At 39.9% G+C, this 19,058-nt stretch overlaps 1 protein-coding gene across 2 annotated transcripts in view; it reads right to left on the bottom strand.

Annotated features, from left to right (window-relative positions):
* dcc (DCC netrin 1 receptor) overlaps positions 1 to 19,058 on the bottom strand; it is an 803,111-nt gene that overhangs the window by 386,328 nt on the left and 397,725 nt on the right. The gene's annotated exons all lie outside the window — the stretch shown is intronic.

The following is a 19,058-nucleotide window of genomic DNA, read 5'->3' as shown; positions in this document are numbered from 1 at the left end:
TTCTCTTCATTTAATAGTATTTATTTGTTTCATGAAGTTCGGAGATATGCAGTATAAAAAATGTCATGCAATACCCATTTTCTTGCATCTGGATAATCCAGACACACCATCACAACACTGCAGCACCTCGCAGAACACACTTTCACCATGCTAAACGTACGTTCTGTTGTCAAGATCACACTTCAAAATAACCGAGAAAAGGTGGTACATATTATATTTGTGTGCTGCATGTCAACATGACATAAAGCCACAGGTTGGAGCATATTCTGCCATAAATGTGGAGGGAAAATAGTGTCTCCATGGTGACAGCCGGTATGCACGCAATAACTTAATTTAAATAGTGGATATGTCCGTAAATCCGATATTGTCCAACTCTTGATTACCGATACCGATATCAACCGATACCTATGTATACAGTCCTGGAATTAACACATTATTCCGCCTAATTTTGTTGTGATTCATGGCTGGATGCATTAAACATGTAACAAGGTTTCCCAAAATAAATCAACTCAAGTTATGGAAAAAATGCCAGCATGGCACTGCCATATTTATTATTGAAGTCACAAAGTGCATTTTTATTTTTTTAACATGCCTCAAAACAGCTGCTTGGAATTTGGGACATGCTCTCCCTGAGAGAGCATGAGGAGGTTGAGGTGGGCGGGGTTGAGGGGTGGAGGGGTAAGGGGGTAGCGGTGGTGTATATTGTAGCATGCCGGAAGAGTTAGTGCTGCAAGGGCCTCTGGGTATTTGTTCTGTTGTGTTTATGTTGTGTTACGGTGCGGATGTTTTTCTGAAATGTGTTTGTCGTTCTTCACAGTGTGGCGCAGATTTGTAACAGTGTTAAAGTTGTTTATACGGCCACCTTCAGTGTGACCTGTATGGCTGTTGACCAAGTATGCGTTGCATTCACTTATGTGTATGAAAAGCCGTAAATATTAAGTGACTGGGTTGGCCTGTATTTTTCCCTACGTCCGTGTACACAACGGCGTTTTAAAAAGTCATAAATTTTACTTTTTAAAATCTATACCGATAATTTTGAAACCAATACCGATAATTTCCTATATTAAATTTTAAAGCCTTTTTCGGCCGATAATATCAGTTGAATATGTCTGATATTATCGGACATCTCTATTAAATAGACACTGTCCATCACTTTCTTACTCATTAACAATTGTACATGCAGCCATCATAGCCCACTAATAGTACACACAAAATCTGTTTCTCAGCGGTGGTCGATTAACCTGACTCTTGCCAGATCCTTGTAGTTTGCTGAGCTCTGCACAAGGATCTGGGCTTGAAGGCATTGAAAACTCCTTCCAGGTAGCAAAAAAATAATGTGTATCTCATTGTATTCCATTGAGTTGCGTTTTTTCTTGCCTTGATGTGGGATTTGAGCCGAGGATATCGTGGCTTGTGAAGCCCTTTGAGACACTTGTGATTTAGGGCTATAAAATAGATCACCTTTGATTGATTGATTAATTGATGATTCAAGTTACAAGAGATGAAGTGGCGACTTGTCCAGGGTGTAGCTGCCTTCCGCCCGGATGCAGCTGAGATAGGCTCCAGCACCCCCCGCGTTCCAAAAAAGGGACAAGCTGAAGCTACAAAAGATAAGGAGAACGGCTTGTGGGTGCTTTGATTTCAGCTTTTGTACATACTCACACGCAGTGTCAGCCGAGGGAGGGCTGTAAACAGTTATCACAATACCATGTGAAAACTCCCTCAGAATGTAATAAGGTCTAACCCTGAGTGCCAGTAGCTTAATAGAATAGAATACAGCGATGAGATCTCATTTTCGGCACAGTCCCGCTAAGAGCAGACATACGTTACAGGGAAGGACAAGACGAGACCGCCAACGGATCAGCCACTTACGGCGCTCTTTAAAAAGGTGGGAAAAGGGTGACATTGGGAGAGGGAGGGGGAGTAAAAAAATACATCAGTCTAAGGCTAGACCCTCAGGAGGGGTCCAGACTGAGTCCAAGGAAAAAAACCTCACATAGCATGGCACACATTTAAACATGGTACGTATATCACACCAACTTGGAATAGAGGGAGAGGTGGGTTTGAGAAGACACCGCTGCCGCTGTATAGCGATGCTCAGCCATCCACAGCCCCAGAGGAATTAAGCAGTGGTGAATGCGTTGATTCAAGGGTGGGGGGTTGTGTGTGCTTGTATGCCCAATTAATTTGGAAGATATTTTTATATGGACTGAGGCCGATCAAAGTTCGACTGCAGGTGTTGTTGACAAAAAGGAAGGTCAAAAGCATCTATCTTTGAGGAGTCCTCGGGAGAGTTTCTTCAGAACAGCCTGTTCCTGATTGTGTCAAGACCATTCAATGGAGTCAAATCGTAGATTAAGAAGTTGTTTTTCTTCAAGAAGACAAAAATACTGACTTATCTTCTCTGTTTGTCCATGCTGGATTTCTTCAATTCCAATTTAATTATTCCTTCTCTGCAAGCTTTTCCAAGATGAGATCCATTTTGCGATTCAACTCAGAAATCGCCCCAGACTGTGTTTTCACAGCCCGAACCAAACCTTCCATTGGGTTGAACACCCGTTGGGTCCCTTGAGTGGCTGTCACGTCTTCCGAATTTGTCGATACACCAGAGCAATGCCCAGCCCAATCAGTAAGTGCCTCGCAATTACAACTCCAAATAGGTAGATGTCTTCGATGTCCTTGATGGAAAAGTCTGAGAGGCACATAATCCTCAATTTATCCCAGGAGTCACACACGTACCCCGCAGAAATGGTTCCATCAGGGCAGCCAGGCTCCCCCGAACCTCTTTTTCTTGTGGAAAAGACTGTGTCAATTGCGTCGAGAGTCCAGCTGATCATATTCATATTTGATATTTAGATTAGAGGACAGCGCAAAGAAAGAGGCTTTAGAAAAGTTCAGACAAAGACAAGACGCAGAGAGCAAGCAGGGAAGGAGGGAGCGGAGAGAATTGCGACCGCCCTCACCAGAGGCAAGACAGAAAGCCAGAATGTCCATGCTACATAGCTGTTCTCGAACAGTGATGTGATTAGGACTACACCATTTGTTATCCACAAACACCGTCAGCCCGCCGCCTTTCTTCATACCGCTCATGTCCGCGCAAATGAGTACGAATTAATCTAGGGAGACTGATGTGTCGGTATTTATTCATTCAGCCAGAACCCCGGCAAACACATGTCGCTTCTCTCTTTATTTTCGCACTGCAACATTGTCAGCGCTGTCAGCTTTTTTTGGAGAGGAAAAGCAAACGTTTCCCATGATAACCAATGGTAAACAAGGTTTAAACCTCCACTTTCTCTTTCGATGCTTCACGTCAGCTCTGCAGACTCGTCTTTTCCTTCGTATCCCCACCGGTATCTCTGGTTTCTCCACGTGGACTCCAGGTGGTAGAGAGTTAGTAACTGGTTTATGGTGTAAACCAGACCTGGGCAAATTAAGGACCGGGGGCCACATGCAGCCTGTTGAGGTTTTCAATCTGGCCCACCGGACATTCCCAAATATTTTTTTTAGATCTTGAAGATGGAAAGTGTAGCTGCCATTATGATGTGCTGTGATGTTTTCTAATGACCGTAAGTCTTAGACTATACAAAGTATTTCAAGGCTTGTAATCTGCATTTATGGATGATATACTGTTATTATGGTAATCTAATTAGTTACTATGGTGATCTAATTAGTTATTATGCTCATCGAATTAGTTACTATGGTAATTTAAGTCACAGCAGTCCAGACGAGGCACCAAGCAGTGTAGGTGGGGAGAGTTTCCACAGACGCGGAAGGAGATTTTCACAACAAAGTTCTAAAGCTTAGTGATATATCAGATATATCAGATTGTAGGTGGGTTTATTTTGTACCCTTCGCGTTCATATTTCACTGTTTGATTGTAAAATGTGTCGATCTAAAGGGGGTGTGACCTTCATATTTCGTCAATATTCATCGTTTTATCCTTCATATAAAAATATAAAATTCCATTATGTTTTTTAAGGCTGCCTGTCATCACATTTTTAGCTTTCAATCAGACATTATTGTGAGTTTTTGTATTAATGTTCATAAAAATAGATATACCGGCCCCCAGACAATTTTTTTTCTCTAAATGTGGCCCCTTGGTCAAAATAATTGCCCAGACCTGGTGTAAACAATTGAGCCATGACAAAAGGGTTGTCCAGAGGCAGATTCAAAAAGTCCACAAAAAAAGTATTACAAGTAGCAAAAAAGTGTCACCCTTTGTTGCATGGATCCCAAAGAGGGAAACATTAAAGAACACAAAGGAGACTACCAAAGAACACAGAGCTACAGCGGCGCCATCTTGACAAATAATGTAGTGCTATTACATCCTCCAGGTACTCCGGCTTCCTCCCACCTCCAAAGACATCCACTTGGGGATAGGCTGATTGGCAACACTAAATTGGCCCTAGTGTGTTAATGCGAGTGTGAATGTTGTCTGTCTATCTGTGTTGGCCCTGCGATAAGGTGGCGACTTGTCCAGGGTGTACACTGCCTTCCGCCCGATTGTTGCTGAGATAGGCACCAACGCCCCCCGTGACCCCAAAAGGGAATAAGCGGTAGAAAATGGATGGATGGATATTTCATCCCTCATTTGCTTGAGGTCACAATAACCTACCAAACCATTCTGTATCTCTCCTAATCTAATCTAATTTAAAACATTACCTCACACTGTGCACGGCCATTTTTTTTTTAATGCAGTTTTACCTTTGAATAAACTTACATCACTGTTGAAAAAAAAAGCCCCCACCTGCCTGTCGTGCAGGATGATCCGCTGCACTAAACACTCATATTTACACATCTTCTTAATCATGTATAATCGTCTTGCATCATAAATATTTAGAGACTTAAAATATAATGCATTAGGAATAAACATCAATCAATCCCCTCCTGTTGATGTTGCTTGTTTTTAGTCCGTCATGCCTGTAATCAGATTACAAATAAATGTACTATAAATAAATGCTATTCAAGTGCAATTTTTTTTCTCTAATGTGTTCCAAGCTGGCTTCACGGTGGCAGAGGGGTTAGTGCGTCTGCCTCACAATACGAAGTTCCTGCAGTCCTGGGTTCAAATCTAGGCTCGGGATCTTTCTGTGTGGAGTTTGCATGTTCTCCCCGTGAATGCGTGGGTTCCCTCCGGGTACTCCGGCTTCCTCCCACTTCCAAAGACATGCACCTGGGGATAGGTTGATTGGCAACACTAAATTGGCCCCAGTGTGTGAATGTGAGTGTGAATGTTGTCTGTCTATCTGTGTTGGCCCTGCGATGAGGTGGCGACTTGTCCAGGGTGTACCCTGCCTTCCGCCCGATTGTAGCTGAGATAGGCGCCAGCGCCCCCCGCGACCCCGAAAGGGAATAAGCGGTAGAAAATGGATGGATGGATGGGTGTTCCAAGCTATAGAATTACTCCCACTCGACCTTATATTGGGATTGTTTAACAAATTAACTAATGTGATTAATTATATAAAAAAAAATACTGCATGTTTTACGATGCGGATGTTCTCCCAAAACAGATTAATCATGCATTTTTTTGGTCTGCACAAGCTCTTTTACCTTAACCGTGAATCATCTGAAAGACGACATGGTATAGAAGTATTATTGTAGCAAAACAATGGGCAAATGCTAATCTTGAAAAATGTCTATGTATTCAAAACGACATGTTCAGATTTGTGTGTGTAAAAAAAAAAATATATATATATATATATATATATATATATATATATATACCATATTTTTCCGAGTATAAGTTGCTCCGGAGTATAAGTCGCACCTGCCAAAAATGCATAATAAAAAAGGAAAAAAACATATAAATCGCACTGGAGTATAAGTCGCATTTTTGGGGGAAATGTATTTGATAAAACCCAAAACCAAGAATAGACATTTGAAAGGCAATTTAAAATAAATAAAGAATAGGGAACAACAGGATGAATAAGTGTACGTTATATGACGCATAAATAACCAACTGAGAAGGTGCCTGGTATGTTAACGTAACATATTATGGTAAGAGTCATTCAAATAACTATAACATATAGAACATGCTATACGTTTACCAAACAATCTGTCACTCCTAATCGATAATTCCCATGAAATCTTATATGTCTAGTCTCTTACGTGAATGAGCTACATAATATTATTTGATATTTTACGGTAATGTGTTAATAATTTCACACATAAGTCGCTCCTGATTATAAGTCGCACCCCCCGCCAAACTATGAAAAAAACTGTGACTTATAGTCCGAAAAATATGGTATATATATATGTGCATCTGTGTTGCAGTTTGTGTGTGTGTGTGTGGGTAAAAAAAAAAAATGTGTGCGTGTGTTCTCCAATCTGTATGTGTATAAAATATTTGCCTGTAACTTGATCTTTTATTTGCCTCTACTCGCAGTCGGCCCCTAGAACGTAATGCTCTTAACAAGGCTGAAGTTACCTTCCGATTAGAATGATGGGTGATATTGATAGCTGATAACATAACGATACGTTTTACTTGCAATGTCAATGTCATTGAATAATTGTGTCAGAATAATGCCAAAAACAACCTTGTTTTAATTTCTTGAGGAGGTAATTTATTTAATTTGATATCACACATTTTGGTTATAGACTGATGAAAATGCATCCCACAGCAATCCGGGCATATTTTAAAAATAAATAATTTCCATTAATCTTAAAGCGACATTACATAAAACCATAGACCACACTCAGTAGGGCATGTAATTGGTCACATTTGTGTGTTTTTATTTTGAGTGTAGGGGGTTTGCAGTTGTTCGCCGAGTGCTGTAATTCAATCTGGCACAGTAGGTTGAACTTTGCCTTATGTTTTCCTACAATTTTATCATGACATTATATTTGACATGAGCTCTAACGACCAGAGTGCTCATATGTTTGACATTGGTTGGCATATATTGGCACTTGTTTGTTTGGGGAGCTCTCCGTGGCACTCACTACATAGTGAAACAGGGTTTAAATGTGCATTAATTTCATTTTCACAAATAGAATATATATTTCATAAATAACATATTATGCTATTATTTATTATATTTAGGGCCTGTGGGACAATCTAGTTCAGATTTGAGAACGTTAAGTACCGTAGTTTTAAATCTCGACCTGAAGTAATGATGTGGTCTACATGGAAGAAAGAGAAAACAGTTTTATTCATTTATTACGTTTGAACAAATAGATAAAAGGTCTCACAAACCTTACAGATTGCCATTGTGAATGTCTATACAGCATATATTATAACAGTTTTGCTGCATTTTTCAGCACTGTTGACAAAATGTGTCCAAAATCGATTATCAATATTGCCCACCATTCGAATCAGAACCTAAGTTCAGCCTTGTGAACACAATTGGGTGGTAGACAACTTCTAATGGTAAGTACAGGCAAATGAAAGGCAAAGTTACAGACAAACATGTTATACATGTAGAGCAGGGCTATTCAACTACATAATTAAGAGAACCACAGATTCAAGAGACCAATGGTTCAGGGGCCGAACATCGAAAATTGGATGTTTCGTCAAAAAGTTCCACTGCAGCTTATATTACTTTAAGACTGGGTTTACTTAATTGCAAAATAAACACATTGGCTTTCACACAGCATTGCCGAATAAATTAATTATTCTGTCCTCGCTACTTATTCCCAGCGTGCAATTAGACAGACAGTTAACAGCATGAAGAAACAGAAGCTGCAGTAGTTTTGTTGAGGATTTATAATCCTTCTTTTGAATTATTTTCCTCAGTATACTTCCTCAGTTTTATTTCTTTACATTTATTCCTTCATTTAAGTTTGTAAGACTGAAAATATAAACATGCAACATTACAACAATATGACATAAATCTTGTGTTTTACATTATTACTGTCCAGTATGTGATATACATAAATGAAGTAAATGGTTTAGTGTTAAGCCATCAATCCATTTTCTACCGTTCGTCCCGTTCAGGGTTGGGGGGGTGCTGCAGCATATCTCAGCTGCATTCGGGCGGAAGGTGGGTTACACCCTGGACAAGTCGCCACTTCATCGCAGGGCCATTTAGTGTTAATACATTCACAAAATAAACTACAAGTTTGTACACATATATAAATTAAACAACATCCACATCAAACAATGAACAGAGAGTATGTGGCTCAACACGATCAAACCTAAGGTGTAGCATTATCGCTCTACTGGTCAAATATAGCACTACATGTATTAAATGAGTTTTGATTGCCAAAGTTACTCTCAGACCAAAAACAACGAGACCGCAAATACAAAGGACATCAAGAAGTCAGCAATTCCAAAACAAACACAATATTTTTACGCACACTGTCTATTTACAAAGATCTGACCAATTTCCGTGATGAAGCTCTGCTCCGATTGAGAAGTTATTGTGCTCGGCACTAGAACAAAAAGTCCAAGCCATACTTGCCAACCCTCCCGGATTTTCCGGGAGACTCCCGTAATTTAGCGCCTCTCCCGAAAACCTCCCAGAAGAAATGTTCTCCCGAAAATCTCCTGAAATTCACGCCCCCTCCAGCTCCTTGTGGACCTGAGTGGGGACAGCCTGTTTTCACATACGTTTTTCCACTATATAAACAGCTTGCCTTCCCGTTACAACATCTACGGATGTTTTAATAGAAAACTGCACACACAAGGAGACGAAGAAGAAGAACGAGGAAGTTACAGCCATGGCGATGTCGTCTGTAATAGAGTGATTCTATGTTGTTTGTTGCCATCTCTTGGTGAATGTTGGCTATACCGTTATGGGTTTGATTTTTGATTGGCCAACGATTTACGTGGTGTTGCGGACCTGACGGCAAGTGAGGGAGAAATACATGGCAGAACAAAGGTTACTCAAATAGTGAAAGGTAAGTGTAGCTGTTTTTTTTAAGTAACCAGCAAGAACAGTCAAGTTAGTAGAACGACTGTGTTTTTATTACTGTGTATTTGATAGGTGCCGTCTGAAATTCAATATTTATTTTATTTATATATATTTGTTACATATATATTATTTTATCCTATACATAAATGATTTTGTAAACTCCTCCGGAACTTTTCATAAAATCATTTTTGCTGATGACACAAATGTGTTTACTTCACACAGGAGCCTACACGATCTACAAGAAACTGTCAATTCAGAGCTTGTGAAAGTGGATTCCAGGTTCAAATGCAATAAGCTCTCACTTAATGTAAATAAAACAAATTGTATTCTATTTCATTCTAATAAATACCGGACAAATACTGAGCACTGCCATATCAACATTAATGGGTAGGAAATAAAGAGAGTATACTCCACAAAATTCCTGGGGGTCATCATTGACGAATACCTCAATTTTAAATGTCACATTAGCCAACTGTTAAACAAATTATCCAAATATGTTTTCCTGTTCTTTCACCTTCGTCATTATCTTCTTCTTTATGCTCTACTTACCTTATACAGAACTCTATTTGAACCACATCTAAACTACTGTAATATCATCTGGTGTAACACCTTTCCTACCTACCTTCACAAATTACAATCCATGCAAAAGAAAATTATACGGGCCCTGTCATGGTCCAAGTTTAATGCCCCCACTCGTCATATATTTCATAAATATCATCTCTTAAGACTGACAGAGTTCAATATTTATCAAAATGCTTGTTTAACCTATCAAGTCATTTACAGGCTGAATCTTAGGCTCTGTAGCTTGGTTCCTATCTACCATCCCCAGCATGCCCGCAACACTCGTAACTTAGATCTGATAACAGGTAAACATCGTTTACTGGCTTGTACCGCTCACAATGTTGTATGCAGGGACCAAAAATTTGGAACCAGCTTAATGAGAGCCTCAAGATGCTGTATCCATTCTCCAACTTCAAAAACAAACTGAAAACTTACCTATTAACCACATATCTTTAATGCCTCATGTGGGGTAGACTACTGTTGGGTTTTGCATGGTTGAATGAATGTATGTACGTATGTATGTATGTATGTGTATGCTTGCTTTAGTAATATTATCTTGTGTTTATCATATAGCGTTGTTGTTATGTTTTTGTTTTTTGTTGTTGCGCTCACTACCATGTTTAATCTTTCCATGTATATATTGTCCTTTGGACCCCCTGTCAAAAGCTTCTTCTAGCTTATTTGGGGGACCCTTTCACGTACCAACATCTTTAAATTATGATATTCACCACTATTGTAAATGTTATATGGTATTGTAAATAAACTTGTAAACTTAAAAAAACTTTAAAAAAATAATAAAATGAATATATCTAGCTAGAATTCACTGAAAGTCAAATATTTCATACATATATATATATGTATATAAATATATATGTATATAAATATATATATAAATATATATATATATATATATATATATGTATATAAATATATATATATAAAAAATATATATATATATATATATATATATATATATATATATATATATATATATATATATATATACATGAAATATATATGAAATACTCGAGTTGGTGAATTGTAGATGTACAGTAAATATACTCCTAACCCCCACCCCACACCCCCCACTTCCCGAAATCAGAGGTCTCAAGGTTGGCAAGTATGGTCCAAGCTCCTAACCCAACGGTAATTAACTTACACCCGGCGGAGCCACTGCGGCAGGCCCCCGTTACTCTCACCACCTGAAACCTCACTCATTCTCATCCGGGTCACGGCTATATTGTGGGTTCTTCCGAGGATGTCGTAGTGGTTTGTGCATCCCTTTGAGACACTTGTGTTTAGGGCTATATAAATAAACATTGATTGATTGATTGATTAATTGATTGTAGCGGATCTTCCCTTACTGTCACGCCCGGTTCAAATTGAGGGATGAATGCGCTAGCCACTAGCCCAAAAGCCTGATCTGTTAACTAAGTGGCTGGCACACTCTTTTGAAGTTGTCAGGGAGTGAGGTTTACCAACGTACACATGGCACAGCCACCCTAGCTGGCCTCCATTACACACACACACAAATTGCAGGGCAGACACACATATTTGATTACACATTGACATAGATATACAAATATTAATTGTTTTACAACAATACTATTTCCATAGTGCAGGTTTCTGTACGATTAGGGATCAAGTCAATGCATAGGTCAGTGCAAAGACGGCTGTGGAGATTCGGACTGGTGTGTTCCGTTACACATTTCACTTCAAAATAAACCCAGCCAGAATTCAAGATTGTGTTACAAGTTTTATGGAGAAAAAAAAAAATCAAGTAAAACATTTTTAAAATGTGTGTGTGTGACAATCTGTCTATTACATTTTATCTGTGTCAAAATTTAATAGAACAATACAACTTTTTTAAAAAGTAATTTCCATCATGCAAGCAATTTACTGCAATTAGTCGTTATCAATCAAAATGGCCAATTGTGATTAATCCGTTTAAAAATGTAATTGTTAGACAGTACTTTTTTAAATGCAACACAACAGTAGTCATCAAGCAATTCAAAGAGTCATTTTGTAATTTGATTACTATCAAAGTTCGGTAACACTTTAGTAAGTCGAACATATTTCACCATTAATTAGTTGCTTATTAACATGCAAATTAGTAACATATTGGCTCTTAATTAGTCATTATTAAGTACTTATTAATGCCTTATTCTGCATGGCCTTATTATACAACCAGTAAACCATTAACTAAGAGTATTCCCTCAATAACCTCAGAAGTATTGCTTATTAGTAAACCTAACCCTAACCCTTAAATGTTCCCCTATTGTCCAAATAACTCTAAATTAAGTCTTTGTTACTTAGAATATGTTCCCCATACTAATAAGCAACTAATTAATAGTGGATATGTTCCCCATACTTAAGTCTTACCCAAAGTTCTCAGCAATGACAAAACCATCTTTATCGCCCGCTGTGATATTACACCCGACAAACCTCTTTCTCTTATTTTGTTTTTTTCCACTTACTGTAAGCCTTTACGACTGACAGATTCTCTGTTTTTTTTGTAGAGAAAACTCTTTAGTCCTTCCTGATGCTTAGAATTCAAAAACACTGCAGGCTGGTCAGTCCCTCAGGTAACAAAGCTTGAAAGCTTGGATTTAAAAGCATTCAGCTAGAGCTTGGACTGTCAGAGGTTACCATTTAACATCAGCGGGGGACTTGACAATGTCACCCAGAGGGTTTTTACTAAACGTTCAGAACTGCTGTGCGCAGCCGAGCCGTAATAAAAGGCTAAAACTACCACCTCTGATGGTGTTAGCATACAACACTTACGCCATCTATTCTTCAGCAGCATTCTTACACATACAGGACTTGTATACTTTCAGGGCTATAGTGCAGAATCAACTACTTTTGATAAACCAAAACATTGGTGCATACTTGCACCATAGTGACATTTCCCAAACCAGACATTTAAAAAAAATCTGATAGATACCCTTTTACGGTAATAAACATTTTTGTCTGGCCCTTTGATTACTGATTCACTAAGTCATCTAAAGGTGATTAACAAGAAAACCACATGTCAGCACAACAGTGAAGTGGAGGTGATACTAAAGCTAGGCCAATAACTAATCCATCGAAGTCAACTCTTCCAACCCTTGTGCTGGTGAACATCCGTTCTCTGGATAGGAAGCCGGACCATATACTGGACAGTAGTGCCTCAACTTATGAGCACTTTGCATTCCACGACAGCTTACAACTCAAAACACTCGTATCTCAAATCAGAGCTGCCCAATGAAATAAATTTAAATTATTTTAATTGGTGCCTGGCCCGACCAAAACAGCACAAAACCCTTTTGAAAAGAACCACTTTTAGATAAAACATTATTTGAAAAACATTACAATAGCACATACTACAAACAAGTAAAGTAATTTAAAAAAATAATAATAATATTACATATTGTTAACCACTTACCTTGGGGGACAGACTTTTGTAGGCATTTATGACATTTTGTTTCTCCGGCGTGTAACAATAGGAACGAAGAAATTGTTGTTTATGTTGCGCACACAAATGTTTGAGTCACGCACAGGAGGGGTCAGAATTAACAAGCAATATGTAAGTTTGTGTACCAAAGGCATATGCTTGACCATCCAGTTTGTTGAGCCAGGGAACAGTGCACATTGAAATATGTTAGAAACAGCATTGGCAGCTGTTCTATATTTTCATGGATAAATGTTACAGCTGGGGTAGTCTGACAGAAATGTAGCTGCCAATTTGCGCTAACGACCTCTCCGACCACCACCAAACATTCATCCACATTCATACACCGGTGTAAGTAGCACTGGGAACATTGGAGGTGAAGTGTATTGTCCAAGGACCCAACAGTAGTGACAGGATGGTGGACGCTGGATTCTTTCCATGAATCCTCAAGTTTCCGGACAACTGTTCTACCACCCAACCACGCAGCTGTCTCTAAAAGACTAACACACCCTCACCATAATTCTGCAAATCCAAGCATTCAAAACTATTTTGCACAACAGCTGGAAAGAAGGTTGCAGTTGCTTGGAGTGGGCATTAGTATATGTATCTAGATTTTACACTTCCTCACTGGGAAAAAGCACACTGTCTGTTACAATCTGCAACAACCTCAAACACCATTTTTGTGAGTGGGTATCGCTTCAGAGGTGTGCTCTGAGTCTACTCTTATTCATGCTGTATATAAATCAGTGTTCTTCTATTAGTAATATAACCATAATTGCTAATGACACTACAGTTGTGGCTCTAATCAGTAAAGGCGTGTCCAAGCGGTTGTCCAGAAATGACCAGGTCTAATTTTTAAAACCACTCTCTCAACACGGATAAAAGACATTCGGAAGGCTGAGGACACCAATCATCTCCCTTCACTCGTTCGTGTTTATGTTGCAAAAGCGTCCAGAGTTCCTGCTATTTTATATTAGCCCTGCTTTAAATACAGTCGATCAAATCATTTTATTAGAATATATCAAAACACGTATTGGTATGTCACACTAAGCCTTTTCTTTGTTGGTTTCATAACAATGTGACAGGGTTCGGTTTTTGGCCCTGCACTCTTTAGCACCTACATACTGCTACTACGTGACATCATACGCAAATAAGGTGTTAGCGTTCACTGTTGTGCTGATGACACCCAACTCTACAAGCCCCTAAAGCTGACCAACATGCCAGATTGTAGTCACCTGGAGGCGTGTCTAAATTAATTTAAACAATGGATGCCCAGCAACTTTTTAGCGTTTTAACACTAAGAAAACAGAAATATTGATTATAGGTCCTGCTAGACATCGGCACTTATTTAATAAAACCACCTTAACATTCGGCATCCATTGCACTGGTTGCCCAGGAAGGAGGGGGGTCCCCACATCTGCAGTCCTCTCCAAGGTTTCTTATTGTGCCCATTGGGATAAGTTTTATCTTGCTGTGATGTAGGATTTGAGCCGAAAATGTTGCTGTGGCTTTTGCAGCCATTTGAGACACTTGTGATAAAGGGCTATACAACTAAATTTTAATTGATTGATTGATTGTTCTCCTAGCCCTCCTAAACAGGGCTTTAATACTATCCAGCCAGGCTGTGGCAGATTGATTCAGGTGGTGGCTATGATTGATGCTAAAACCCCTCCACATAGATGACACCCATAGATATGATACATTGCTGCTTCGTCATCCCGACATGCCCCTGCTTCCTCCCGCAAAAGACTCTGCTATGTCCTTGCTGCGAAGCACTGAGCGGTGCCTCTTAATTGACATGAAAGAGGCTGAGGCATATAAAAGGGAGGTGCAGAAACTAATCCATACAGGTGCTGTGCTTGAAGTCTCCGAAGAGACCCTCCAGAAGGAAGAGCTGTACATCTTTCACCATTTTGTCAGCCATAATGGAAGTCTTGTCTCATCTCCATCTGCTTCCACCAGTACTTCGGACAATCCCTGAGCCAGTACTTACAAGTTAGCCCTACCTTTTTGAGCATTTTTTCTGGGAGTCCTGTTGAGGTTTTGTGAATGCCCTGTAGCATTAAGTAGAGATGTAAAGGTGATGCACCATCAGTTACGCCTCCTTACTGTGGCGAGACCCACAAATGGACAAACCCACCCCGAGTTTTCATATGGCAAGTACTTCCTTTTAGCACGGTCTGCAGCCCATTCTGTATCACCTATTCCCTGCAATGCCATGTAGTGGACTCCAACCAACCCGATAACAACCTCAAATTTGAACTAATGAACTGTTTTCATGTCGACAATCGTCTCCAAAGCCTGTACAACCAAGATGAAGCCAAGTCACTTGTTGATTATCTCCAAGTCCTTCCAGCCTCAGCAGGAATTGATTTGGGTCAGTAGGCCAGCAAAAATGCAAACATGATAAGCCACCTGCCACAAAAAGCCAAATTAGAGAGAATGTACAAGTAGTTAGTGCAGGATAACGCACACATCCAAAGACTCCACCCTTGGTTTTACCTGGATACCAACTCGTTGAGATACAAATGTAGACCTGCATCCTATACAGTGCCAATCCTGAGAATTATTTACAAAGTCTTTGCCTCCAGATATGATCCCCTCAGTTACATGCTGCCTTACTCCACTTGGGCAGAGCTTATCGTCTTGCAGTTATGGAATAAGCACCGTGACTTCCCCTCCAAACTTGTGCTAGACCGGTCCAGTCGGAAAGCCAAACTTAAATGTTGGTCTTGTTTTTGTATCCTTTGGCCATAAGTTTCCTCGGGTGCTGTGCTGGAAAGTGCTATAGATGAGGTCACGTCTTCGCAGATGCCTCCAAGCAAGCTTATAGAGCTGTAACGTACGCAAGAACGGAATATGGTGATGGTCAAATACACGTATCCATTACCCTCGCCTGGTCCCGTGTCGCTACTCACATGGAGCAAGCAGTCCTTCCTACGTCTGGAAATCTGTGCAGCCCGAGTGCCAGGGCATCTCCTGGATCTTCTCAAGAAGGAACTGACCCTGACAGTGACCTGGATAGTACTGTATACAGACTCCATGACAGTCTTAACCTGGTTACAATCCAAATCATGTCACTACAAAGTCTTTGTGGGTGCGACAGTAGTCCAGATCCAAGCGCTCCGACAGGTCTGTACATGGCATTACTTAGACTCAGCCAACAACTCCGCAGACGACCTCACACGGGGTGAAGTCCCTGAGAGGGCTCATCGAACCGAACAGATGGTCACAAGGCCCTCTCTTCTTTGGTCAAGACCAAGACACCTGGCTGGAGAAGCCGTAACAGAACTAAGGGAGGACACAACAGAGATCCGCAAAACTGCCTTCTGTGCCCTAACAGTTACCTCGTCTCAACGCTCAGGTGACAAAGTGTAGGACACTTTAACAAAGTCCATCAAGCCCAAGGTTCAGGAGATCCATGGACAGAGCTCTTCTGATTCTCCTCCAAGTGTTGAAGAGTTTAAGAAAGCAAAGACAATGGTGTTGCTTCAGGCACAACGACGATAATTTCCTGAAGACTACAAAGTACTTGCAAAACCAAAACCTGTCTCATCCATTAGCCGGTTACTTACCTTAGCCCTTAAATTGGACCTTATCATCAAGTCTAATAAGAATGGGTGGTCGGCTGCTGCATTCAAAATGCCTTAGTAAGTCTAAACTGCATTTGGTTGCTCCGGGTCCATCAAATTCCATCATCAGGCAACTCATCCAGATATACGAAAGCGATCTTCATCAGCCTGGTCCAGAGCAGGCTAACCCTGAATTGCGGCAGTTCTTCTGGATCCTCTTGAGGTAGAGAAGACATTCGCAGGCACCAACACGCCTGTACTGAATATTGACACTGGACAGTCCAGCCATCTTTTCCCAAAATGGCAGATCTGCCAGTTGTTTGCCTGCGGCTATTCAAGCCCGCCTTTTACTCCACAGGTGTAGACTGTTTTCGTCCAAAGCTGGTAAAAGTGGCCAGACGTACCGGAAAACGCGAAATAATATTATTTAGGTGTTTGACAACGAGTGCAGTCAATTTGGATCTTCTGAGGAGCATGGATATGAACGCTTTCCTAATGGTTCTGCAGAGAATCTTCTGAGGAGCATGGCTATAAACGCTTCTGAGGAGCATGGATATGAACGCTTTCCTGATGGTTCTGCAGAGAATCATAGCCAGACGTGGAACCCTGGCAAAGTTGTGGTCTGACCAACTTTAAGGGTGGGGAGCACAAACTCCACAAGGCATTTGGTGTTGTGCCAAAATGTGATTGCCTGCCAAAAAGTATTTCTTTCGCGGGAGCGCGCACCACTCGCTAAACGTGCATTGCTTGGCTTTGTCTGTCCACAATGGATTACTTGGTGTAAGACAAAGACTTTATCTTCGTGGTTATTGTAAAGGTGAGATTTCTATGGCTCGTATGGTTCCGGTGCCACTCCCTCTTTTAGCAACATGTGATTGGATACTCACTTGGGACTCCCAAGTGAGTATCCAATCACAGCGTTTGGCCAGCTAGAAGGCCTTACTGACAACAACATGTGATCTGATTGGCTATCGCATTTGTCTGTCACCTCTATGTGTCCGTTCACTTACAGTGCAAAGACGCCCGCTTTGTTGATTCTGAACACAACGGGCAGATTTCGTACAGCATGGCAACATAAGCTAGATGAATTCTGATTGGATACAAACTCTAGACTACAAACAACAGTATTGGAAGGAGCATATTATAACATGAAGAGAATAGGAATATTTTTAGATATTTAGGGAAAGTACATAAAAGTATGTTTTTATCTTTAATTATGATTATAATTTATGGTTATGTTAGTTCAGCAGAGAATGCTTTGCTGGCCCTGATGGCCCACCACTGGTATGTATATATATATATATATATATATATATATATATATGATGTGTACATACACATGTATATATATTGCTGGGTATTGTGGCCAAACAGTTCAAACAGCTAAATTTTTGTTTAATCTGACATAACATGAACAAAGATAAGACCTTCTGGAGGAAAGTTCTGTGTTCAGATGAAACACAAATTTAGCCGTTTGGCAACAATACCCAGCAATATGTTTGGAAGAGAAAAGCTGAGGCCCCCATTCCTACCATCATTCATGGTGGTGATAGTATTATGCTCTGGGCCTGTTTTGCTGCTAATGGATCTGTTGCTTTACAGAGAGTAAATGGGATAATGAAAAAGGAAGATTACCTCCAAATTCTTCAGAACGACCTAAAATCATCAGCCCATAGATTAGTTTTTGGGCACCGTTGGGTGCTCCAACAGGAGAATGACCCCAAACACACGTCAAAAGTGGTAAAGGAATGGCTAAATCAGGCCAGAATTAAGGTTTTAGAATGGACTTCCCAAAGTCCTGACTAAAACGTGTGGATAATGCTGAAGAAAGAAGTGCATGTCAGAAAACCAACACATTTAGCAGAACTGCACTAATATTGTCAAGAGGAGTGGTCAAAAATTCAACTGGAAGCTTGCCAGAAGCTTGTGGATGGCTACCAAAAGCGCTTCATTGCAGTGAAACTTGCCAAGGGACATGTAAGCAAATATTAACATTTCTGTATGTATACTTTTGACCCAGCAGATTTGGTCACATTTTCAGTAAACCCATAGTAAATTCATAAAATAAATACTTCACGATCGTTTTTGGTGTATTAAGTATTCGGACAAAAGGCGGGTACACCTTGGACAAGTTGACAGCTCATCGCAGATATGTATTTATATCCATCCATCCATTTTCTACCGCTTGTTATATATATATATATATATATATATATATATATATATATATATATGTATATATATATATATATATATATATATATAGTACACAATTCAGTCTAAGTAGAACAAGAAAACATCCGCAGAGCACCATGCATAATGTGATGGTCAGCTACCGAAGTGATTGGTCCCCATGATAATAATCAACTGAGTTGTGCTGTGAAGTCTTTATCTTATTTTCTTTACATTTGTGTGGCTCATTTGCAAGTACTGCACTGTGCTGTATAATATAGTAGCCTTTGCATGCTGTTCTAATTCCATGACTTCAAATGGTGGTAGTGTATACACATATATATAGTGTGTTGCTTTTACCAAGAAGTAGTCTTTGCCATTATGTTTAATGTGTGGGTCTTTACTTTTGTTGAGCCCTCCAAAGTGTACCATATGTAAGTATTGTATTAAATACACACCAATTGTTCGGTT

Source organism: Nerophis ophidion, linkage group LG17 (assembly GCF_033978795.1).
Source record: "Nerophis ophidion isolate RoL-2023_Sa linkage group LG17, RoL_Noph_v1.0, whole genome shotgun sequence".
Lineage (NCBI taxonomy): Eukaryota > Metazoa > Chordata > Actinopteri > Syngnathiformes > Syngnathidae > Nerophis > Nerophis ophidion.
The sequence above is the reverse complement of the archived record's forward strand: the minus strand, read 5'-3'. Positions and strand labels throughout refer to the sequence as shown.